Here is a 25,039-nt window from a genome sequence, read left to right as displayed (position 1 = left end):
ATAATACCCTTCTCATTAACCATCTGGTCTTGGGTCTCAGGCCTAATTTAGATGTAACTGGAACCTTCTTTCAAACTCCCAATATGCAATCACAAAACACTGTGCAACAGTGACCTATCTTGAACTAATATTCAGGGCTGCCTAACTAGTCATCTGGGAAGCTGAGAGGAAGGAACTACAGTTTCTCATTCTAAGAAGGTGATAAAAACCCTCATAGCATCTCAGAGGAAATTCACATTTCAGATTTTAGATGTTGGTGTTACAAGGGACACACATGAGGGCAAAGTCAGCTGAAGGAAAGGAAAATCTGGTGTTTTTGCAAGATGGCCTGAACGTGCAGACCAAGGCCATTTTCTTTGTAAAGACAAGTCAGCATCTGCAGTCATATTGCACTGTGAAACCTATGAAAATCTCTAATCACCATGACATAAACAGGGCCAGCTCCAGCTTTTTTGCTGCCCCAAGCGGCGAAGCGGGGGGGAAAAAAGAAAGATAAAGCCGCGATCGGCGGCACTTTGGCAGCAGCTTTACCGTGCCGCTTAATTCTTCAGCGGCAATTCGGTGGCGGGTCCTTCCCTCCAAGAGGGACTGAAGGACCCGCCGCCGAATTGCCGCCGAAGACCCGGATGTGCCGCCCCTTTCCATTGGCCGCCCCAAGTACCTGCTTCCTTCGCTGGTGCCTGGAGCCGGCCCTGGACATAAAAGTCTATAAAAGAGCACCAGCACTCTTATCAGACCTCTGTCAATATGGCGATTCCTGTCATGATCTTGATCTGTAGACTATAAGTCCTAATAAAACCACCTTTCAGCTTCTCTTCCTCATCTTATTAAAAGAGTATTGCTTACATACCACCACCTTTTCTAACAGGGTTTGAGTTTGGCATGCTCTCAGCGAAATTCAGTCATTCGTTCTATCAAACATGATAATTTGTGCATAGTCAGGGCTCCATCCCCAAAGTCACCATAATCTTTCTTGTATAAGAGGTAGTAGTATTTTTCCCTTCTGATTGAATCCAACATTGTTAAGGAAGTAGAAGTTAGATGTGAACAGAGTCTACAGAAGAATAAAGATGTTTATAGTAGAGGCATTCAAAGCTTCAGGTACAACTCCTCTCTTTACAATGCACTCTATGAAAAGAGCAACTGATTTTGTGGCAGGAGAAATCACACAGATCTTATGAGGAGGTCTGTAAGGCTACTACAGGGCCTCCCATACACACTTTATCAAATACTTTAGAATCAGCATCCTCACCCTAATGCAGTATTTGGTAGAAGGTTGTTTCAGAACAGGGTGCCACAGTACCCTTAAGTCCTTTCTCAATTCTAATAGGTAAACTGAGTCCTCTCTTTCTCTCTCCCTCCCTCCCTAGGGTTTACTTACTGCTTTCAATCTCCTGCTGTGAAGATTGCCTGATATGGAGGGGACTGAGAAAAGGGAAATACTCCCTGTGAATTTTCATTCCTAGAGCCTCCATGTCAGACAGTCTGACTCTACTTCGGAGGACTGAATTATGTCCAGGGTATTTTTTCCTGGCTATTGCTGATTGTTCAGTAGTTTTGAGAGGGAAAGATGGTACTTCTCCAGGAAATCCCTAACATTTCATGTCAAGGCTGCAAATGGTTTCAGTTGAATAGCACTTTTAAAGTTTTATATAGCTAGTATTTTTAAGCCATGGAAGCCATAAGTTTTGAGAATTCTTCCTGAGGGGGATCCTAAGCCCAAACTCAAAGAACTCATACCTCCAGTTGCCATGGAGGAGATGGGGAGTGCTCCCTGTGCATACTGACATGGAGGGTTCTAAAATAAAAATTCACTAGTAAAATAGAATTTTTCCTTTTTCTGTGAACAGCATGGGGGTACCAAGTCCTAGAACAGGGGTTCTCAAACTTCATTGCACAAAGACCCCCTTCTGACAACAAAAATTAGTATAGGACCCCAGGAGCGGGGACCAAAGCCTCAGCCCACCCAAGCCCTGCCACCCTGGGTGGGCAAAGCCAAAGCCCAGGGGCTTCAGCCCCAGGCAGGGGGCCTGTAACCTGAGCCCTGCCACCCAGATCTGAAGCCCTTGGGCTTGGGCTTGAGCTTGGGCTTTGGCCCCGGGCCCCAGGAAGTCTAAGCCAGCCCTGGCGACCCCATTAAAACAGGATCGGGACCCACTTTGGGGTCCCGACCCACAGTTTCAGAACCACTGACCTAGATGTTCCTGATAGCTTTTGCAATCTCCCGTTATTCAAAACAGACACCATCCAACAGTCCAGACAGACAGATACAGAAAGAAATTCCACTGCAAGTTATGCTAGTCTTCTACCATGAACTATTTTAAATATGATTAGATACCTATTTGACCATATTTGTTGCAGTTGTTTTCAAAAACAAAACTGCAGCAAGATTTGATTTTGTTTTTGTAATTAAACTTCTTGCATGGTGTCATGGAAACAAAAACAATTGCTTTTCTTTATACAGGAATTGTAATATGGTCTGAAATAATGAAAGCCTTGCTTCCAATAGCTCAATTTTTGCCATCTCCCCAACTTAGCTAAACCAATCCTATGTATCTGAAACTCCACAGGTATGATTTTGTGGAGCAGATCAGTGTAGGCATTTGGGCAACATGGATATTTCACAAGTGAGGTGGTTCTTCGACACCAAGTCATGTCTTCTACACTCCCCTGTAGTTTGGACTATAAAGGTTTGAATAGCAATGCATACCAACATGCTGCACTGTATTTCCCCCATCTGTAAGAGGACTACATTAATGCTAAATAGGAATTATTTAGTTCACACCCACAGCATCCGTATGGAAGAGTTACAATGCAACTCTTTGGTGCACACTGCTGTTCACACTCCCATACACTGTATTGCGGGGCAGTGTAGACATGCTCTTAGAAAATGATTGATTCATCATAATTCCAAAGCATGTTGACCTAGAAATTGTAAATGTATACATGAGAAGTGGTGCCATTTATTACTTTGTAGTGGTCTAGGAATCAGTCTCTTTCTGGGTGCATTTTGAGCATTGTGGATTTCTTAAACCTGTATGCTGTCATCATAGATTCATAGATTCTAGGACTGGAAGGGACCTCGAGAGGTCATCGAGTCCAGTCCCCTGCCCGCATGGCAGGACCAAATACTGTCTAGACCATCCCTGATAGACATTTATCTAACCTACTCTTAAATATCTCCAGAGATGGAGATTCCACAACCTCCCTAGGCAATTTATTCCAGTGTTTAACCACCCTGACAGTTAGGAACTTTTTCCTAATGTCCAACCTAGACCTCCCTTGCTGCAGTTTAAGCCCATTGCTTCTTGTTCTATCCTCAGAGGCTAAGGTGAACAAGTTTTCTCCCTCCTCCTTATGACACCCTTTTAGATACCTGAAAACTGCTATCATGTCCCCGCCCAGTCTTCTCTTTTCCAAACTAAACAAACCCAATTCTTTCAGCCTTCCTTCATAGGTCTTGTTCTCAAGACCTTTAATCATTCTTGTTGCTCTTCTCTGGACCCTTTCCAATTTCTCCACATGTGCATCACCAGGCTGATGTAGGATTCTAAATGCCACACCAGTGTTGTATGCTAAGCCACATAGCTTCTGAAGTGAACGTCTAGCTGCTGCAGCCATTTATAAGTTCTTTGTGGTACTTGTATTCCATTCATAGTTTCTCGTAATTATCCATGGATCTAGAAACTTTCATTCAGCTTCCCTGAAAGAAGGCTGTTGCTGCTTTTCTTTTCTATTCACACTCACATGGCCTTATAACCTTACAAGAATTTGCATAGAGCTTGGAGCCATGAAATCATGATATTCTGTTCTGACTTCTTTCTTAAAATGTGTATGCTAACTCTCCCAGGGGATGCATCTTCTTCTCCCTAATACTGGAGCACTTTGAAAGGAGACGAGAAATGCTTATCCAGCCACCTGGCAAAACACCAGAAACTCTGCCTGTAGTAGCAAGATGGCAGTGGCATTTGTGACTCTGCTATTTTGTTTATTTTTCTTTGAATGTGTATTTTTGGGTGGGGCAGTGGTAGTGAGTTTTTATTTCTCTGCTTCCCTTTATCCATTCTGACTTATTAAGGTTGTTTTCCTCAAGGACTACTCACAGGAATACTCCCTCAGACGCATGTCCAGTTTCCATGATGGCAGAGCAGCTTAGGAACTTGAAAGCCAAAGACCAGAAGATGTTCCATATGTAAGGCCCATATTCTGAAATCCACAAAAGGAGAACACTCTTCTCCATCGCCAGCCTGTTGAAACTCTCTCAGAGAAAAGGCTGACCAGTACTGCTTCTCTTCCTCATTACAATGCAGCTAGCCTTGTCATGGGAGCATTAAAGAATGGAACAAATTGTCACAACTCCTTAGGTTCTGAAACTAAAGTCCTCAATAGTCTCTTTCTTCTGTTTAGCCTTCAAAAGAATAATTGAATGGAGTTACTCAACAAGATGTCCCAAACAAAAGAAACTAGGGAGCTTAGCATCTCTAGCCACGTTTTTACATTCATGTTCTCCTCCTAGGAGTCTCCTTTTGCATATGTCACTCTTGGATGGCTTTTGTATTCCATATCAAACCTCAAACTCTTGACTCTCTTGTTGACTATGCAGATCTTGCCTTGATCCTTGGAATGCTCCAAGCACACTCCAACCATTGCTCTGGCAGAACCTCAGTTTGTTCTAGCCACTAGAGCACAATGTTAAAACTTGTTCTGGTCCTCTGAATTTTAAGCATTTTCGTCATTTCTTTGCAAACTTACTTCCCTGCCCTGCTGAGAGCTTGTTTTAAAGTTAGGGTAGAAAAAGTTTGTTTCTTGTTGGGAAATTTTGGCTGCTCTAAACAGATGGCTTTCTATGTTAATGCTTTAGATGCCTGGGTGAAAGACATTTCACCTAGCATTTGCATTAAATTTCTTAGCTAGGCCCACAACGATTTTGCATTGTATGGTGTTGGAGGCAGCCCTGAGAGTTTCCAGGCCAGATAGAGCAGGTTCCAGGTTATTCTTCTAAATCTTGTCTCAAAGTCCTTTGGAAACAAATATTCAGTGCCCAGATGTAGACTGAAAGGGATCTCGGATTCTGTTCTGCATAGCTCATCCTCAGAGACTAAGACCTGAGAAGGAAACACAATCACCATTCTCTGGACTCCTGTTACTTTTTTTTGTTTGGCGCATTGTGTTCCTATTAAAACAAATGTCCAATGCTGAAGTAAAATGTTAATCAGTGCCAAGATAATTTTATGTCCTTGGTGCAGAAGGTTTTAAATTGCTGACTACAGTGCTGAGAGAACAGCTTCTATTTTCCTTTATGGTAGAGGTCTCATTTCAAGCTGGGTCCACAGCTAATTGGATAAAGATTCAAAGGGAGGATCTAGTGAATTCTTGTTCCAGGAGCCATCACCAGTGTAGTTAAGAAGTCCTTCTCCTCTTTGGTTTGTAGGGTTCTCTTGGAACCAGAGACTATGATCCTGGAACATTTTGGAATCAGCCTTATTGCCATCCAGGCTGAAGTCAGAGGCTTACTTTTGGGATCTCTGGTTATTAGTACTGGAATATTAGGCCTGTCTCAGTTTCTCCCATTTTCTTGGTGACACTACTTTCATCTTTCTTTATGGAGTGTTTTGCCAGGGCTGGCCTAACCATGAGGCGAACTGAGGCGGCCGCCTCAGGTGCCAGACTGGGGAGGGGGCACCACTAGGACCCAGAGTGTAGAAAATTGTGTCTACTGCTGGTGCATATGTATTCTCTCTGCTCTAGATGCACAGAGATGGTAGAGTGCTGTGCTGGAGGAAGGAGAGCATAAGAGACATAACAGGCAGGCAGGAGAAAAGGTGAGAGGGAATAACAGAAAGCAGCAGGAGCTGCAGGGAGAGAGAGGAGGAGAAGCCTCTTATGTACCTCTCTAGTACCCCCAGGAGCCTGGACTGATTAACACCAGCTTCTCAGGGAGCTTCCTGTTTCCTGCTGCTTCCCTGAACCCACTTGAGGAGAACAGACAGTCAACTGAAGTAGTAGGAGCCAGTTAGGTCCTTAAGACACTGATATCTTCCCTCACTCAGGCCCTGCTGCCAGCCTGTTTATTTGTCCCCTTGAATTGAGTGTTGAGAGCCACTATAGCTGGCACAGAACAGCAGTCATGAGTGAAAGACGAAAACTCCCCTCTGGGGCAGCATTCAGAAAAAGAAAGAATGCGAAGGAAGCGTTTCTATCTAAGCAGGAAGGAGCTCTCCTGAGATACATAGACACAAATGTTCACGGTGAGCCTTCCGGCCCCAGTGAGGATGTGAGTGGTGAGGAGATGTCTGATCTTCCAGTTAGTCAGAGTGCAGGTGACCTGGCAGCTACTGCAGCATCCATATCTCCATCTCAAATAGATGTAACCATGCACATTCCTGAAGAAAAGTGTAGATCAGAGAAGAGTGTGGTGGAGGCGCAAGAAACAGCCGCTGCTGAGTTTAGTTCCTTAAGTCTAGATGATCCAGGACTGTGGACCCACTTGAGCAATAGCCTGAGGGACTTCCTTGTACTGCCTTGTAGTGAAAAACTTCATGTTCCCCAAAGGCAATGAAAATAGAAGTTTCCATCCAACCCATAACTGGCGTGAAATCCCCAATGGTGACAAAGTGGTGAGGCCATGGCTTATGTACTCAAAAACCCAGAATGCTGCATACTGTTTTTATTGCAGACTCTTCCAGTCTAATGTTCCAGCCACATTGGGTTCTACAGGAACAAAGGACTGGAAAAATCTATCTAGAATCTGGCATGCCATGAGAAGGCAGCAAATCACCAGAGAGCATTCCATAGGTGGAAAGAGCTTGAGATGAGACTAAGGTTAAAGGCCACCATAGATGATCAGCATCAAGAGAAGATTGCATCAGAGTTTCTTTACTGGCAAAATGTTTTGAAAAGGCTCATTGCCATTGTGAGAATGCTTGCTATCCAAAACCTAGCACTATGTGGCGCTTCAGATCAGCTGTATGTGCCAAACAATGGAAACTTCCTTAAAATTGTGAAGCTGATGGCTGAGTTTGAAGCTGTACTCCAGGAGCATCTAAGAAAAATTATCACCCAAGAAATGTACGCACACCAGTACCTTGGAAAAACAACTCAAAATGAGATCATACAGTTACTGGCAACAAAAGTCAAACAGAAGGTTGTGGCAGATCTGAAGTCAGCAAGATATTACTCTGTTATTCTGGACTGCACACCTGACATCAGCCATACTGAACAAATGACTTTAATGGTGCGTTTTGTAACAACAACAGAACCTAGTGAAAATGTCCCTGCAATGGTGACTGTCAGAGAGCATTTTCTAGAATTTATTGACATTGATTGTACTACAGGAGCTGATATGACAAATGTGCTTCTTAAAAAGCTGGCAGATATGGGAATTGCGATAGCTGACATGAGAGGTCAGGGCTACGAGAATGGTGCCAGCATGAGAGGAAAGAACAAAGGAGTGCAGACGTGGATCCGAGAGTTAAACCCTCGAGCTTTTTTTTGTCCCATGCAGTTCTCATTCATTGAACTTGGTGGTCAGTCATGCAGCATCAGCTTCTAGTGAGGCTGCTGAATTTTTTAATGTAATTCAAAGCATCTATGTATTTTTCTCTGCATCAACTCATCAATGGCAAATTTTGAAGCAACATCTGGGAACATCCTCTCTGACACTGAAACCACTGAGTGCCACACGATGGGAAAGTCGAGTGGAGGCGATAAAGCCTATCAATCACCAAATTGGGAAGATAGATGATGCCATAGTTGCCATTATGGAGGATAATGCTATGACAGGAATTGTTCATGGGAGAACAGTGGCAGAGGGAAATGGAATCAAATTTCTGTGTGGCTTAGTGTTGTGGCATGACATACTGTTTGAAATCAATGTTGTAAGCAAGAGACTCCAAGGTGTTGACCTTGATATGTCTGGAGCAATGGAACAACTGGACGAAGCAAAGTCATACCTACAGTCTTACCGGTCAGATGAGGGATTTCAAAACGTTCTGAAGAGTGCACAGAAGTTGGCAGAGGAACTTCACACTGAAACTATTTTCCCACCCATTCAAGAACACAAGAGTCACCAAAGAAGAAGACAACATTTTGATTACGAGGCACGGGATAATCCCATAAGACACCCCAAAGAACAATTCAAAGTTGAATTCTTTAACCAGGTGCTAGCTTGTGCAATACAATGAGTTGAAGAACGTTTCATGCAGCTCAAGAAACACAGCAGTATATTTGGGATGTTGTATGATATTCCAAAACTCCTCACTTTACCTGAAGAAGACCTACACCAGCAATGCAGGGCACTAGAGACAGTGTTGACACATGTTGACATGCGCGATATTGATGCGAGTGATTTAGGTGATGAACTGAAAGCCCTTTCAAGATACATTTCAGCAGGATCAACTCCAAAGGCTGTTCTGGAATATAGGTGCACAAATAAGATGACCACCCTCTTTCCAAATGCTTTTGTTGCTCTGCGCATACTTCTAACACTTCCTGTAATAGTTGCCAGTGGAGAACGCAGCTTCTTCAAGCTGAAGTTAATAAAAACACATCTACGCTCCACAATGACACAGGAGAGGCTGGTCGGCCTTGCAGCCATCTCAATAGAGGATGAGCTGGCCCAGACTGTGGACCTTCAGGAAGCAGTTCAAATCTTTGCAACCAAGAAGGCACGGAAAGCACCACTTCAGTTATTCAAACAAATAAAAATGCCAGTGTTTACTATGCAGACAAGAAAAGTTACATTTGCTGTTCAGGCGTTTGAAAGTTAAGTGTTACTTAAAATTTTTGAACAAGGCATTTTAAGTTGTTAGTTCTCCATTATTGGGGTAGGTAGCAGAGCAGTACCATGAGAGGAGTAGAACAGGAAGAAGGCAGAATTGAGACCTTTCAAAGTTTTGGCCCAAGCGAGGGGGCATGGGGGCATCATTTGAGCTCCCTGCTTCAGGTGCCAAAATGTTGTGGGCCGGCCCTGTGTTTTGCCATAGGTTTGTTGATCTTCCTGGTCACCCCAACCATAGAGTTAACAGTTGAAGACTGGAGGGAAGTGACATTTGGACAGCCTGACAATTTCCTGCAATATCCTAAATGAAATTTATTGAATTAAATTCAGCCTTATTGAATTAGGATTAATACCTTGGGGGTACATTGTATTAAAAATGCAGTTGTATATGTGGTATTGTGGCATTGTATGTATCTCCTCTAGTAGGGAGGGGGCATGCTAATGTTCTAGCATAATACTTACTCCTGCCTTGAGTGCAGGGGACTGGACTAGAAGACCTCTTGTGGCCCCTTCCAGTCCTACAATTCTATGATTCTATGTGCTTCCGCCGTTTTAAATGCTTTGAAGCCACTCCTGGACCAGTATGTATATACTAGCTCAAACTGGATTCTCCAGGGACCAACAGACACAGAAAAGTTTTTTTTGATAAATAGCTTGATTTTAAACTGGCTAATGACATTCTTCCTATTCAGCAAATGGACAGGACTCCTTGTCCATGGAGCGTCCCAATTCCTAGAGTAGGGTTGGAAGGTCTGGACCTACTGAGGCCTTGTAACACTGAGAGCTAGTTTTGAGCTGAGGCTGTGATAAACTTGTGGACCGTAAAGGATACGCCAGGGATCAGATGCTGACGAATAGCTCCTTCCAGAGCCTATGTTAGAGTTGGGGTGATGTCTGGTAAGCTTATTTTTTTGCCTTGAATATGTTTTTTCTGCAATGCTTTTTACCTTAAGAATAAAGTTGGTTTGCATAGAAAGTGCTTACCTTATATTTGTAGCAATTAAATCTATTAATCGTCTCTGAAGAGAAAGCAGGCAGGTGTCCTTGGGCAACCTGTCTGTACTGGGAATAACACAGTGAAAGCAGGGAACTGTGCAATCTGGTCAAAAGTGAGAGAGACGTGGATCTCTTTCTATAAGCACAAAGAAGGTCTCTTTCTATAAGTCTTTAATAGATAACTAAACTATTGTTGTATGTAAAGTAAATAAGGTTTTTAAAATGTTTAAGAAGCTTCATTTAAAATTAAGATGCAGAGCCCCCCCAGACCGGTGTTTCTACCCAGAAAGGCAATGTCTGGGAAGTTGAAAGCCAGAGAGTAGGTGTCCTTACTGGATAACTGAGGGGAAATACAGGTGCAGTTGCCATGAATTGAGACAGTGATCACTCTGTGGTCTCCCCCACAGTTAGGTTCCAGCTATGTCTTTTTCCATGGTTTCCAAAATAATTATTCCCTGGTATATTTTGAAGAGCTTTAATTTTTTTTCTAATAGATCACAGCCATAGCCAGATTGGACGTCTGGATATAGATAATTCACGGACTATGCTGTTAATCTCAGAGTCTGTGCAGTCTGGAAATAAATGTAGTGGGTTAGAGAAATCCTTTTAAGATTAATACAATTTCTTGTGATTTCTAGATTAATTTCTGTGCTTTTATTTTAAAAAAATAGTGTTTTCTAGGGATTTTCTCATGAACCATGTAATAGGGGTTGTCTGTTTATTTGTTATGTTTTTTAACCCTTAACAAAACAAAGATTTTTTTTTCATTAGAATTAGATTTTCAGGTAGGCCTTCAAAAAGTGTGTGTGTGTATCTATGTTTTTAAGGGGGCGGGATCAGAAATAATACAATTATTTTCTTGACTGGAAGGGTACAGTTAAAAATGTGGTGATTTCAATACCTTTTAAAAATATCTCAATACAACTCTAGGGTATGCAATATGAGTAAGAACTAAGACTAAAGTAGTTGAAGACTTTGTATTGTGACTCAGTCTGTCCAAGAAATAGTTATTACTAAATAGAGCAACTGCACACTATATAAAAACTAATTGCTTAAGCTCTAGGGGTTGCCACTTTTCAAGCTGAAAAATTAGTTTAAAGTATGAAATGTACTACAAGAGAAGGCAATGCTTTAATGACACTGGGAGTATTTAAAAGACTAACCGTTATTTGTGTATAATAGGTGGAGTAAAAAAAAATTGGTGCTTCAGAATGGCAATATTTACTTGCAAAATATACTGAAATATGTTAAATTACATACGGTGTACTATTTTTTGATACAGAATATACTGGCAAGTTAGTTATGAGCAAACCCAATGGATTATCTTCACGGTGTAAGGTTAATATGGATAGCATACTTCATATAATCTAGTTATGTCCAAAACTGAATAAATACTTGGATATATTTTCCTGTTCTATGTTGTTTACAGAAAATCCTATCTACAGAACTTCCATTCATTGCTATCTTCATTATGGGAGTTCTGTGAAATAAAAATAACCATGTAAAAGACTACATTCTTATATAAGGAATTTATCACTAAGGGGAGAATAACTATATTACAGCAATTTGAAACAGCACCTACAACATAGTTTAAGACTCATTACACAGTTTATCTAGGTCATCCTCATTGAAAAGACAAGTTTCAGAGTAAACAACAAGATTGTTTTGGTGATATTTTGAAATGATTTATAGAACACACGAAGCCTTTTGTGTCCTGACAAGGATAATTCTTTGGACCTTGAGTCAGTGACTCAAGTGGAGGCAATTAAAATATTTCATTAACAGTTTCTTCAGAATCAAGGTGTCACTTTATTTTTGTACATAATTATATTGATATACTGAATATACATCATATGTAAATATATCAAAAATATACAGAATACAAACATTTAACCAATTCATAGAAAGCAGTAAAAATCTGTTGATATCTTGTATATAAAAATATGAGAAATGTTAGTATTAAGGATTATCATTTTGGGGATGGGCTAACTGCACCCCTGACCGCTCCTGGTCTTGTTGAGTACACCTGGTCTCAGTCTCAGGCTTCTAGCTGTCACCAGACTTGGGGTGGAATCAGGGCCGTAGCAACAAAGAACGTGGCCCGCTCCGAACGGTGGCCCCCTCCGAACATATTTCCGGGCGGGGCCCCTTACAATGCAGAAACTGGAATGCAGTATTTATTTTGCCACTTTTAGGGGCCCCCTTCCTTGCGGGGCCCCCTCCGGTCGGAGGGTACGGAAGGCACTCGCTACGCCTCTGGGTGGAATTGAATGATTCTCCCACTCTCAGACCAGGCCCTGGGTTGCTGTCCCTGGTGTATCAACCACAGTTACCTTAGCAAGTCTGACTTTGTGTCCAGCCCCTGAGATTCTGTTCCATCTCGGAGCAATGACAATGATAACCAGTGACTAGATGGCCTTCCTGAAGTGGAACATTATTTATTAGATCAAAAACATGTCGGAGAACAAATATTTTAAAAATAATAAACCAGTCTGTACGAGTATCTGCTTTTCCCAAAGGCTTACCATTCCCTGGACCTGGAAAGGCCCAACTTCTTCAGACTCCCTCCTCAGTCTCTTCCAGTGTCAACCTGTCTTCCTCAACAGCTTCTGATGATTGATCTCTCTACTTCTATTGAGAAGGGCTTTTTAACTGTTTAGTGTTCTTTTGATCTCCAGATTCCCAGCTTTGCCAAAATGAGGCTTACAACTTGTTGCAGACAGGATAAAGGATTCTTGAATCTAACAGCTTGTCCCACTGTCATTTAAGTGTGTCCCTAGATGTTCTTCTGTGAGAAGCCATTGTATTGCCTTAATGCACAGACTCCATTGAATTATAAGCATATAATAAAAATTCCTCTGCCTCCAGTATAAATTAGATCAGTACAGTCAGACAGGAAATTCTAATAGCCCGCCGTAGTTGCACAGTAACTTAACCTCACTGACCAGGTCACATACAGTATTTATATAATTTATCTCGGTTTTCTGTAATAAAGGGTCGGATGGCCTAGTGGTTGGAGCACTTGACTTCCGGCCGGCTTGCTCGAGGTGCCTTAGTCTTTAAGGTGGGGGGAGAGCGGGCTCCAGGTCCTCCCACTGCACTGGATCCCAGCTCACGGTGCGGTGTAAGTCAACTGCTGAGTAGAGGACCTTCCAGCAGGGAGTCTATGTCCAGTGCCCTGGGGTACTTCCTACTACTGTCCCTTCAGTGTGGGAGTGGCCCCTATAGTCCAAGTTGCTGTGGTGGCTTATCTCTGGTAGCGCCCTCTCGTGGACCTTGGGCAGCATCCTACTGTGGTCCCTGGTTCCTCCAGGTGGAGCAGCCATAAGTTTGGTAGAGTCAGATCCACACAAAGTGTCTGTGCTTTGGTTACCCAGTTATCCCTTAGTCCAGCTGCTACTAAGCCTCTTCCACAGTCTTCTTTGGCCAGCGAGATGGTGCTTGTTTCCTGTTGACTGGCAGGCTAGTTGATCTTTCCCCTCAGGTAGGGAGGCAGCTATCCTGCCTCTTCACCAGTCAGCCCCAAACTGAGCCAGGTTCTCTCCTTTTTCTCTCCCCTCCAGGCCTGTCATTGGCTGCAGATATAATGGGGCGGGGCTATCTGGGCCCAAAGGCTCTCTTCAACCCCTTCCATGCCGGGAGGTGGTTTCTCTGCTTCATCAGTATTCTTAGATTATTACATAGCAGTTCCATGCCCCTCACAGTCTGGTCATATTACTTATAAGTGTTCAGTTTACTTTCTTTTTTAAAATGGCAGCTGTTTGAAGCTGCTCAGAGGTTTTGAGATTTTTAGAGTAAGTCTGAGGGAGATGGATTAATTCATAGATTATGGTAAATTTATCACTTGCTAATGCAATTTATCTCCATCTTAACATGCATATATCACCTCCACAAATATGGGAAGCTGATCATACTCTCTTTTTTTTATTATATTATCATGAAGCTGTTGGAGTGCTTTTATAGTTAAGGTTGTATTGCTCTTCCATTTAAGCAGAGTTCAAGTCTCTAGAATTTACCTTTAAATTAATAGAGGAAGGGCATTGGTTTTGGGGGATAGGGTTTGTGTGGAATAGCCAAAATGTGAAACTCTTTGAAGAAGCTGGACAATTTGAATTTTCTAGGTAAACTTTTTTTCACAAATGTCGCTCTCTTTAAAAACACTTAAAGCCACACACCCCCGGAAATTTTCACATGCAGTTCAACTTTTTTTGGATCCCTATAATTTGTGAACACTTGCATAATTCAAACTTCCCACACTTGTCAGTCTTTAATAGAACACCTTCCTAGGGTAGATATTAGACAATTTGAAACATAAAACAGTTTTTATGATTATTTGCTATAACTGTCTTTGGCTTCACCAGGGAAGCTGATACAGAATGTTTCCCACTTAATAATCTTCTTGCTCTGGAAGTAGGGTAATGCTAAAATCCTTTAGGGGCTGGTCCAGGATGGGCTGGTAAGAGCAGGGAATGTCAAGTGGATGTGTTTAGGACCACCTTAGTGCTATGGAAGGCAGGGAAACACAATGCTTACTCCTAACGCTCCCACCTTCCCTCCTCTGACTCCCCCATGATTCATTTATGGAGTGTTTGGGGGGGGGGACCCCTCTTGCCTTGGTCTCCTATCTTCTCATGGTGTCTGTCTGTTCATCCCGTTTCATTCCAGCCCCTATCTCTACAGCCACACTGTCGCCTTTGGAGACAATGTCAACCCTCCCTCTGAGAACCAGAAGTTGGGAGTGGAAGACACTCCCCCGAAACACTGCTACTGACCACTGTCCGAGACAGGATACTGGGCTAGATGGATCATGGTCTGATCGAATATGGCAGTTCTTATGTTCTTAATGTCAAGCGGTGGCGTGTCATTTCTTTCTTCCTCCAGCTCAACTGGGACAGTCTCAATGTTCTTGGTGGAGGGGCAGTACCAGCTGTCAATCTTTCTCCCCTGTGCCGCACAAGACAAAGTCTGACTAAGACTAAGAACTGGTTCCACTTCTTGTAAATGGAGCCAATAAAGCCCCACTTCCAACAGAAGGGGCTTCTCTGTGGTGGGAAATCCACACGGACCACAGGCATGCATTTTCCAGTACAGGGAAACCCTACCTATTAGGAGGTACGATTCCTCGGACACAGCATTCCTGTTTCCCTCTGCTTCTCTGAGCCTTTTGCTGTCTCCTGCAACCACTGTTCTTATTCCTCTTCCTCCCCCATAGCATCTTTTGCAACTGTTCCCAGTCTCCCCTATTTCTCCATCAAACACCCACTGCCCCCAATCCTTCGCCTCCTACTATCCCCAATCCAACACCTTCTTGTGTCTCTCCTCATTGTCTCACCTATGCCTCTTGCTACATTGTTCAATGGTCCTCTGCCTCCCTCATTATCCCCCATCTTTTTTTTTCATACTCCCTGCTGCCTCCTTTTAACACTGTCTCCAAATATTCCCACATCTTCCCTCTCTGCTGAGTCCTTGCCTTCCGTAATAACCCCCCTTCTCAACACCTTCACTTCTACCTGATTCCCCTGTGACCTCCCCCACTAATACTTGCATTTTGACATTTCTTAAATAGCATAAAAGTTGCCCCTCAAAATTAGTTTGCTAATTAAGGTTGATCTTATATACTCCCAGGGAAAACTCTAAAGCAGGAAAATCAAAGTTAAGGCGAATATTTACTTTCACTCCCAACATAATACCAATTTCTAATCATTAGTACATTACCATCATGATACTCAATCACACCAGCACAATAATACCTTCTCTAAAACTCACTTTATACAATCACCATCACTTCACACACCAAAGAATTGAAAAGTGCATTGCAAAAGCACAACCTCAACTCCAGTTTTCTGATGATACATTCTTTAAATTTGTTAATTATGAACTTGAAACTATCTTGTGTATGTTACATAGGAATACTAAGATTGTAGAGGGACCATATAAAGTAGGTTAGGCATGTGTCTCCTTAATTCCAAGTTTTTGTGGATTTTGAATACTCATAATACATCATGACTTTAATTCTTTTAATACAATTTAAAAGATCATTTTAGGCCAGGGTGTGAGGCTAGACTATTAGCAGCAGAAGGTTCTATATGAAATATTTGCCCTGCTCCTATCTTACTGAGTGAGGAGATGAGCCATGTACTAAATAAAGTTTCCCAAAGTATCTCCAATACTTGGTAAAAGCTGTAGTCTTGTAAAGTATCCTTATTTTTCACTTACCCCCCTCTAAACCCGGTATCTGGTGTCATCACCTCCATTATTGACAAAAGAATCATAACTGCTGCCCAGGGCCGGCTCCAGCTTTTTTGCTGCCCCAAGCAGCGAAGGAAAAAAAAAAAAGATAAAGCCACGATTGGCGGCACTTTGGCGGCAGCTCTACCGTGCCATTTCATTCTTCAGTGGCAATTCGGTGGCCCGTCCTTCCCTCTGAGATGGACTGGGGGACCCGCTGCCGAATTGCCGCCCCTTTCCGTTGTCCGCCCCAAGCACCTGCTTCCTGTGCTGGTGCCTGGAGCCGGTCCTGCTGTTGCCATGCTTCAAGCTAATGGAAGCCTTTTTCCACTGCAGACTAGTGGTTGTTTCCGGTACTTGCAGGCAAAATTGTATCTTGGAAACATGACGCTCGTCATTCCAGAGATGTGGTAGGGTGTTAGCTAAAAGAACTAATCACTATCATCACTGGTAGGATGAGGTCATCTCTACTCACAGCATAATCTTCAGGAGAATAGCATGTGTGACTGCATGGACATAACCAGCCTTTGGAGAAAACTAAGTGATTTATAGCCCAACATGGACCTTTTAATCAAAATCCATTCCAGCTACCCAGCTTCAACTCTCCTGTCATATATCTGAGCACAAGTATGTATCCAATAACATTGATACAGCTTTAACTGGCATTGTGGGAATTCAAGTTGTACACCAGTTTTTCCTCTAGTCTAGATTTAATGAAAGTTAAATGTACTTTCTGGAAATCTTGGCAGTGTCTTACCATAGCTATAGTTTCTGCCCTCCTCCTCCTCCTCATGTATTCCCGTAGGCTTGGAAGGATTAGATTTTTATCCCTAAATGTCAGTAAATGTTGATTTCACCATACATACACAACCCGGTGAAAAAGTATTTCCATTAATGATAACTAAAATTTGCAGATAGGCACAGTAAGAAAAAATCTGCTTGAGAATGAGTTTGCTTTCAGGATATTTACTTTGTATATTTTGACATGTGATCTTGACAATTTGTATTTTAACAGTTCAAAAGCTTTAACTTTTTGAATCTGTGCCCACTGTCAATTAATTATAGTCTATTCCACCATTCTCTGACCCCCATAACTTTCCATAACTGTGAAAATTTAAATAGATAATAAAAAAGCTTAAAAATAAACATCAATATTATCTATCCAAATAATAATTTTTTAAAAATTGAATTCTGCTAATCCTAACTGCAATATTACAGCTAGTGAAATCCTCATTGCAGCGCAAGGCCTGAAGTCTAGTGTAAAGCCCAAATTGCTCTGAGTGTGGCTAGACTGAAGTTGTAAAGATCACAAATTACAGAGATCTTGGCAGTGGTAGGAGTGGGTATAGATGGATTTGTAAAAGGGGGAATGGGAGGAGACAGACGATCCACTATCCCTGGGAGGCTGAAACAGGGGCATTCTTAGTTACTCTTCCCATTACTCCAAGTTTCTCAGGAGAAATCAAGATGAGCCTGAACACTGGGTTGATTTCCATGCTTGGGTAATGAATAACATTTGACTGCATGTAAGTTACTAGGAAAAAATAACAACAGATAGTGCATAGTCTTTAGCTATGTTTTAATGGTATAGGGGGAAAAAAGATTTTAGTGACAAATTAAGAACATTTCACTTCAACTACAAATTCATATTTCAGAACCACATAACCTTTCAAACAACTTTTTTTTTGTAGTGCAGAGTTTTGGACAATGTGAAATAAGATTAATGCTCTTGAGATGATGTTGTCCCTCAGAATAAAATGAGACAGTATTCAGTATAAGCACCAGTGATCTCTAGTGTTGCTAAAATAAATCACTGAGCAGTATCGAGTCCCTGGGTGATGTGACAGGAGATTGTTTATGGAGCACACTTTTGTGAGGTGTAAGTGCTTATAAATGTCATCCTTTGGAATAGTGGCTAGAACCCTTGAAAATGTTTCACTGAAGGTTCCTCAAAGGGAGAATAGAGAAAATGAATATTATAGTTACAGCAAGTCTTTGCTTTAACTAAAATTGTAACCTGCTCTTAAAGCTCTGTGTAAATATGTAAGGTTTCAGTGGTGACTTTTGGTTAAGCTTTTAAATATTTTGGTTTTTTTATTTGATTATGCCCATGGTGCTTTGGCAATGGATGATGCAAATTATGTATTTTAAAACTTTAAGGCACTCAAACTTGGTTCATGTATCAAAATATTTTTTTCTACACGGTGAAAACATTGTTGTGCATGTGTTTGGATGGGGGAGAATCAAAGGAATGGGCTCTCTTTCAATAAAAGTAAAGGCTAGCTTTCTCCAAGTAGAAACATCTGAGTATATACTGCCTAGGAAGACAGCATATCCGTTTAGTATTACAGGTTGTCACTTAAAAAAAGAGAGAAACAAAAGAAAATCGTGAAATTATGAACATTTTAAAGAATGAACAATTTAAACCTTCAATGTTTATGGCATTAAGTCTGGGAAAAATACAACCATTAATCCTCCAAATTAATAGCTGGCTATAATGTGTCCTTTAATGAGACTTGATTATTTCTTTCCTCCTTAGGCTGTGAATTCCATGAGGGAATAGTAAGGAGTGAGGAAGGAAATGTGAAGGAACATTGGTCTCTGGAACCAAAAGGGGATTTGAGTCATGAACTCTTGAACTTGTGATCTGCTCTTACTTATCCTGGATGGGGAAGATTGTTCCACTTTAATGTTTTTTATGCAACTGATTTGGAGTGAAATCTAGTGTTATTTTCTTGAAACATTTTTTTTAAAAGAAAGAAAATAGAAAATAACATTGAACCAACAAATACCTGATCTGTATTTTTTATTCCATTCTTTAAGTGGAGTCAGTTTCTAGCAAAGTTTTCTAAAATATAGTTTTCTTTCAAAGAGAACATTAGTAATTGTTTTACAGAGTCCACTGAACTCTGAAAGTAAAACACTGGAACTTGGTAGTCATTGGTATTCAGATGTTATCTGAGGCATCTAAACTACCTAGTAATTAATTATTTTGTCTAGACAATTGTAAAGATTCATTGCATAGATTATAATTAACCAATTGTTGTATTGGCTCCTCTTCTGAGGACATTTTAGCAACTGAGTGAAAGACTCTGCCAAATTTTGATAGGCTGTTATAAAAATCACACGGCTCTTTCTCAGTTTCACCTTGTCACAGTTCGGAGGAGCTGCACCTGTGTTCCTCCTTCATGGGCCAGCAAGACTCTAGGTTCCTGGCTCCTCAGCCATCACCTCTCTTGGGCGGAGACTCCAGACTGCCAAGTTCCCTGCCTACACTGGGTTTAGGCTATCTGGCTTGCTGGGAATAAACGGCCAATGTCTGCACTTTACTTTCTCACCCAGAGGCTAAAAACAGCATACTTGCCCACAGTTACAAGCTACCACATAGTCCTTTCTAAGAACATTTATTCTTAAGGTGAACAGGGGCGTCCAGAGGGGGGCAAGTGGGGCAATTTGCCCCAGGCCCCGCAGGGGCCCCCACGAGAGTTTTTTGGGGCCCCTGTAGCGGGGTCCTTCACTTGCTCCAGGGGCCCCAGAAAACTCTCACGGGGCCCGGAGCCCCGGAGCTTCTTCCGCTCTGGGTCTTTGGCGGCAATTCGGCAGCGGGGGGTCCTTCCGCTCTGGGACCCACTGCCGAAGTGCCCTGAAGACCCACGGCGGGGGGTCCTTCCGCCCCGGGACTTGCCACCGAAGTGCCCTGAAGACCCGCGGCAGGGGGTCCTTCTGTCCTGGGACCTGCCGCCGAAGACCTGGGTCTTCGGTGGCAATTCAGCGGTGGGGGCCCCCCACCGCCGAAGACCCCAGGCCCCCTGAATCCTCTGGGTGGCCCTGAAGGTGAAAACCTATTAAAAACAATAAAATAACTTACATGAATGCTAATAAACTTACCAGAGATCAACTCCAACAAGGGCTCTGGTAGGTGATGAATCCTTCGAACCCCACAAAGGGGTTCATAACAGCTACAGCTCAGAACCTGCACACATGAGTAAATTACTCTCTTTTATACATCTTGGGCCTTTGATCTTCAGATTGTGGATAATCAGCCTAGTTATCTTTGTCCCAAATGTTCCTATTTGTCTGGCACACCGTTTAAAATAGTCTGTTGACGCACATAATACTTCACAAGATTTACATTGGCCACATCTCACAGCCTAAAGAAGTTACATTCAATCCCAAAATAACGGATAAGTGTTGCATTTAATACAGTGGACTCCAAATATACTTAAACTTAGGTCAAAAAAGTTTTTTCAAGGATCTTGCAGGAAATTGCCCTCTCTGTCATTCCCCCATCATCCTACCTCCACCACCAAAAAATCCAGTCCTCCTAAAACAAGAAAATTAACAGGTGAAAAATTAAAATTATTTTGCTAAATGACTTGCCAATAACCAATTCAGAACACTAGGTTCTTTTGACCAGAAGCATATGATTGTGCTGTGCTTAATTCTGTCTTTTGAGCAGAAATTATACTGAAATGTACAAGAATTCAGCAAGACTCCTGCCCATTTCAAAATCTTGCTTAGTCACGAGATTAGAGCAGACAGGCAGGAAGGATATAGAAACAGCAAGGTGTATTGGTTCTAGCACATGCATGAAAATGCAAATCAAAACCCAAATGCTGGGTCTAATTTTATGTCTCCCAGATTTGAGTGCTCCTTTAAATAAATTCAGCCACTTGAGGTTGGAGGAAGAGGAAAGAACCTCCTGTCTAATCCTTCTGTGTAACAACTTAGTGCAGGGGTAGGCAACCTATGGCACGCGTGCCGAAAGCGGCATGCAAGCTGATTTTCAGTGGCACTCACACTGCCCGGGTCCTGGCCACTGGTCCTGGGGCTCTGCATTTTAATTTAGTTTTAAATTAAGTTTCTTAAACATTTTAATAACCTTATTTACTTTACATACAACAATAGTTTAGTTATATATTATAGACTTATAGAAAGAGACCTTCTAAAAACGTTAAAATGTATTACTGGCACGTGAAACCTTAAATTAGAGTGAATAAATTAAGACTTGGCACACCACTTCTGAAAGGTTGCTGACCCCTGATTTAGTGTATTTAAGACAATGACTTGTAGGAGCCTTGCCCTTGTCCCCAATGTAGACAAGCACTAAAACAACAATCTGCTTTTAATACTGACTGGAAATTAAGGCTTGATTTATTGAGGCACACTTTTTTGGGACAAGTTACAAATTAAGCCTTTAAAGACCAAATAAAATTTTGTTATACTGTGGTTTGGGGAGACAATTAATAAAGTCTGTTTTAAATCATCAAGTTGTTAATGGAAGATACATTTTCAAAATAGTTAAAACTAATAATTCATTCTGAATTATTTTGCATTTGTCCTTGAATTCTGTAGAATTTACAAAGCATAAGTAGCCATAAGATTATGCAAAGTATATATAGAATTTCAGAAATATAAAACTGTTACAAAATTTTAATTTTCTTAACTGTCACCACCAAATATCACACTGGGTATCTGAATGAATACTTACTGCAACATTGTTTATAGAATTTATAATACCTTTCCCTGAGTGGCCTATATTTTAGTATAAACTGTGGTTAAGCTTTACAAAGCAGTTTAGGGATTTGGGAAGTCTGCCTCTTGTTTCCTCTGCATTCAAATTATGTAGCTTCTTATTCCACACCGCCTAAGCCCAGCAGATGGGGCATTGAGAGCACAGGAGAAACAGTCTCCCTGTTCTCCATTCAGGTCCCTAGAACTGGCCCAACCCAGGACTACAATTTCAGGGAAAGTCAAGTCCTGATTGATCCTGGGCTGGAACAAGCCCAGTGCAAACAAAATCTTTAGGGATAGTTTGCTATGAAGTCTCTACTAAGCATGTGCAAACTGATCCCCCTCCCTCCCCCCAACAACTTGTAACTTAGCCAAATTTGGTTAGATTTTCACAAGGACAGCATAAGGCACGTCCCTGACACAAAAGCCAAACTTAAGTCCCTGGTGTGTAGCATGGGGACACTAAAGCTTTTAAAGAAAATGTCTCCAAAATTTTTTAACATGGGCAGAACAACTCCTCCCCATCCCCCGCCCCAGAAACAAACCATTTTGGCTGAAATTTTCCAAAAAACAAAACAAAAACAAACAAACAAAACCTTCACCCTGAGGCAGACACTCATCATGGAAAATTTCAGCCCAAATGGTTAAAGTTTAGTAAAATTTTAAGCAACTGAAAAAGTATCTTATAATGGGAATCATCAAGCAATCACAATAGGCAGTGCTACCAGCCCTGCCTATAATACATTTGTATTACAAACTTTGTTTTAAGATGCCCACCTTCTTTTTTGGCCTTCAAGGTTTGGACTTTGTTCTAAACCAGCAAGATTCCAAAGAATAAACAATCTCTGCTGAAGCAGCAAACTTCCTACTTTAAACCTTCCGCAACAAAAGAAACTGTGTCACACTTTGTAGATGTTACACTTCTGAATCTAAACCTGGAATTGAATTTTAAGAGACTAAGATAATAAAGTTGCAAATTAACCAAAGTTTTCCTCTGTACTAACAAACTTTGTAACCATAATTTACCAAAAATTAAGCTCAACTACCTATAATGAGGGTGAAAGCTGTAGCATAGACAGACACACAACTTCCACTTTTGGAATTGCACTAATAGTAAATTATGGCTACAGTGGTTGCTAATGTAGATATGCCCAAAGAATCATTACTTTTTGTCATATTGTAACAGAAAAAAAGTTTAAGCAACCATGTTATATTTGAGTATAACAGAGGGAGAAAGGCAGATGGAAATTGTTGTGAGGACAAGATAACATTTTCTTGTGAATTGAGTTTTAGTGAAAGAAAACGTAAGTTCACAAACTATAATGACCATCCTGGAAATCAATTGAAAGATAGTACATAGTGTTTTAAATTCTGTCTCTATCTTGTGTGACTTTGGGTGAGTTAGTTAACTAGGGTTACCATACGTCCGGATTTTCCCGGACATGTCCGGCTTTTTGGCCCTCAAATCCCCGTCTGGGGGGAATTGCCAAAAAGTCAGACATGTCCGGGAAAATAGGGAGGGAGGGGTCGTGGGGCTTGGGTCTGGGCTGGAGCCGCTGGGGCTGGAGCCGGAGCTGCTGGGACCGGGGCTGCTCGGCCACCGGCCGGCGCCGCTTGCCCAGGGCCGGGGCCGGGCCGAAGCCGCTCGGCCGGAACCGGGGCCTGAGCCGAGCTGAGCTGGCCAGAGCCGCTGGGACCGAGGCTGCTCGGCCGCCGGCCGGCACCGTTCGACCAGGGCCGGGCCGAAGCTGCTCAGCTGGAACCAGGGCCCGAGCCGAGCCGGCCAGAGCCGCTGGGACCGGGGCTGCTCGGCCGCCGGCCGGCGCCGCTCACCCAGGGCCGAGGCCGGGCCGAAGCCGCTCGGCCAGAACCGGGGCCCGAGCCGAGCCGGCCGGCCGGAGCCACTGGGACCGGGGCTGCTCGCCGGAGGGAGCCGCTCGGCTGGGGGGGCCGGACTGGGCCGCACCTCCTCCCCCCCCACACCCCAGCCCCAGCTTACCTGCTGCCTGCCTGCTTCAGGCTTCCCGCGAATCAAATGTTGGCAGGAAGCAGGGGAGGGGGAGGAGCAGGGGGGCGATGCGTTCAGGGGAGGGGGCGGAGTTGGGGCAGGGACTTTGGGGAAGGGATGGAGTTGGGGTGGGGCTGGGGGCGGGGCGGGGCCAGGGCCCTGTGGAGTGTCCTCTTTTTGGACACTTAAAATATGGTAACCCTAAGTTAACCTCTCTCCTTTAGTTTACCTTCTTAAAGACTGATGTACTGTCTTGCCTCACAGGTTTGAGACTTAAGTGCTCTTACTTTTTTTAATAATGAAGTGTGACTAGTTGTATGGAATGTTGTAAAGGCTTATAGTTATACTCAGATGTACTGTTAATTAGCAATGAAGAGAAAGAAACTACATGATGTTAACTTAGGGAAGTATTATAATTTTTTACCTTTGCACAATAATACTTAAGCAGAAAACTGTCCATTAAAGCCAGTCAATAAAAGTAGATATGCTAAACTCAGCATGTTGTTGCATGTTCAGTGGATTGTCCAATGACATAAAAAAGCCCTAGTACTGATAATTGTTTTGTTCACTGCTTTTACATTCTGTTTAAAAGCAAAAAATCCTGAAAAGGTTTAATGAGTTAGTCTTGAAAGTTATACCATTGGGCAATTCACTGAAGCTTTCAAACTGTTTTATAGTTTGATGAATGTTTTTCATTCAGTGCTGCTAGGAAGTCTGGACTTGAGCAATTGAAAAAGTAGAAGTTATGGATTTGGGTTGAGATGTCAGCTGTAACTACTCAGTGGTTGTGACAGCTTGCATATTCTCTTCAGTCCAGAAATTTCATTCAGGGCTGTTTTTAGCCATGGAACTCAAGAGATAATGTATTGCACAACTTCCTGCCTTCGATGGGATTTGGACTTGGTTTACTTTATACATTTGTCATCATTCTACAATTTGCTCTTTTTAAAAATTGTGTCTAAACTTAAGCGCATCAAAACCAAGAAAATTCAGGCTTGTAGTTGGAGTGACACTGGCATATGGGTGTCCCAACAATGGGTGTTCTTGCTTCATCATTAAGTGGTTCCAGTATGATGTCATACTGTCATACTGTATGAACTACTGTATGAAGTTCAAAGCCTCCTTTGAAAAATTATTTAGACAGCAACCACTAAGTTCAATACAAAACAAAATTTCCATAAAATGCTTCTATTAAAGTGATTTGTTCACCTTTTAACTGTAAATTTTCCACTCTTTTGAAGGTTTGTATGTTTAAGAGAATTCAGCACTCATGAAAGATACTAAATTGAAATCTCCTTTCTTCACAGGAAAGTAGTTGTGAAAGGACCGAGTACCTACCTTGTATTAACGAGAAGTTCCAAACTCTAAGTTAATGTTCAAATGAACCCTCTTCTTGGAGCTTGGCTGTATTTTGTAATAGAACATAAATCTCAGCCTAAGTTTCTGTCCTTGGATGTTCCTAAGATTTTTTTGCTAGGAACACTTCTGCCTGGTTCTTTCTCAACATATTCATT

At 42.1% G+C, this 25,039-nt stretch overlaps 1 protein-coding gene across 1 annotated transcript in view; it reads left to right on the top strand.

The window, feature by feature from the left end:
• GNAL (G protein subunit alpha L) overlaps window positions 1-25,039 on the top strand; it is a 327,850-nt gene that overhangs the window by 43,035 nt on the left and 259,776 nt on the right. The gene's annotated exons all lie outside the window — the stretch shown is intronic.

The sequence above is a fragment of the Terrapene carolina genome, unplaced genomic scaffold (assembly GCF_002925995.2).
Source record: "Terrapene carolina triunguis isolate 2854851 unplaced genomic scaffold, T_m_triunguis-2.0 Scaffold58, whole genome shotgun sequence".
NCBI classification, from domain to species: domain Eukaryota; kingdom Metazoa; phylum Chordata; order Testudines; family Emydidae; genus Terrapene; species Terrapene triunguis.
The sequence above is the reverse complement of the archived record's forward strand: the minus strand, read 5'-3'. Positions and strand labels throughout refer to the sequence as shown.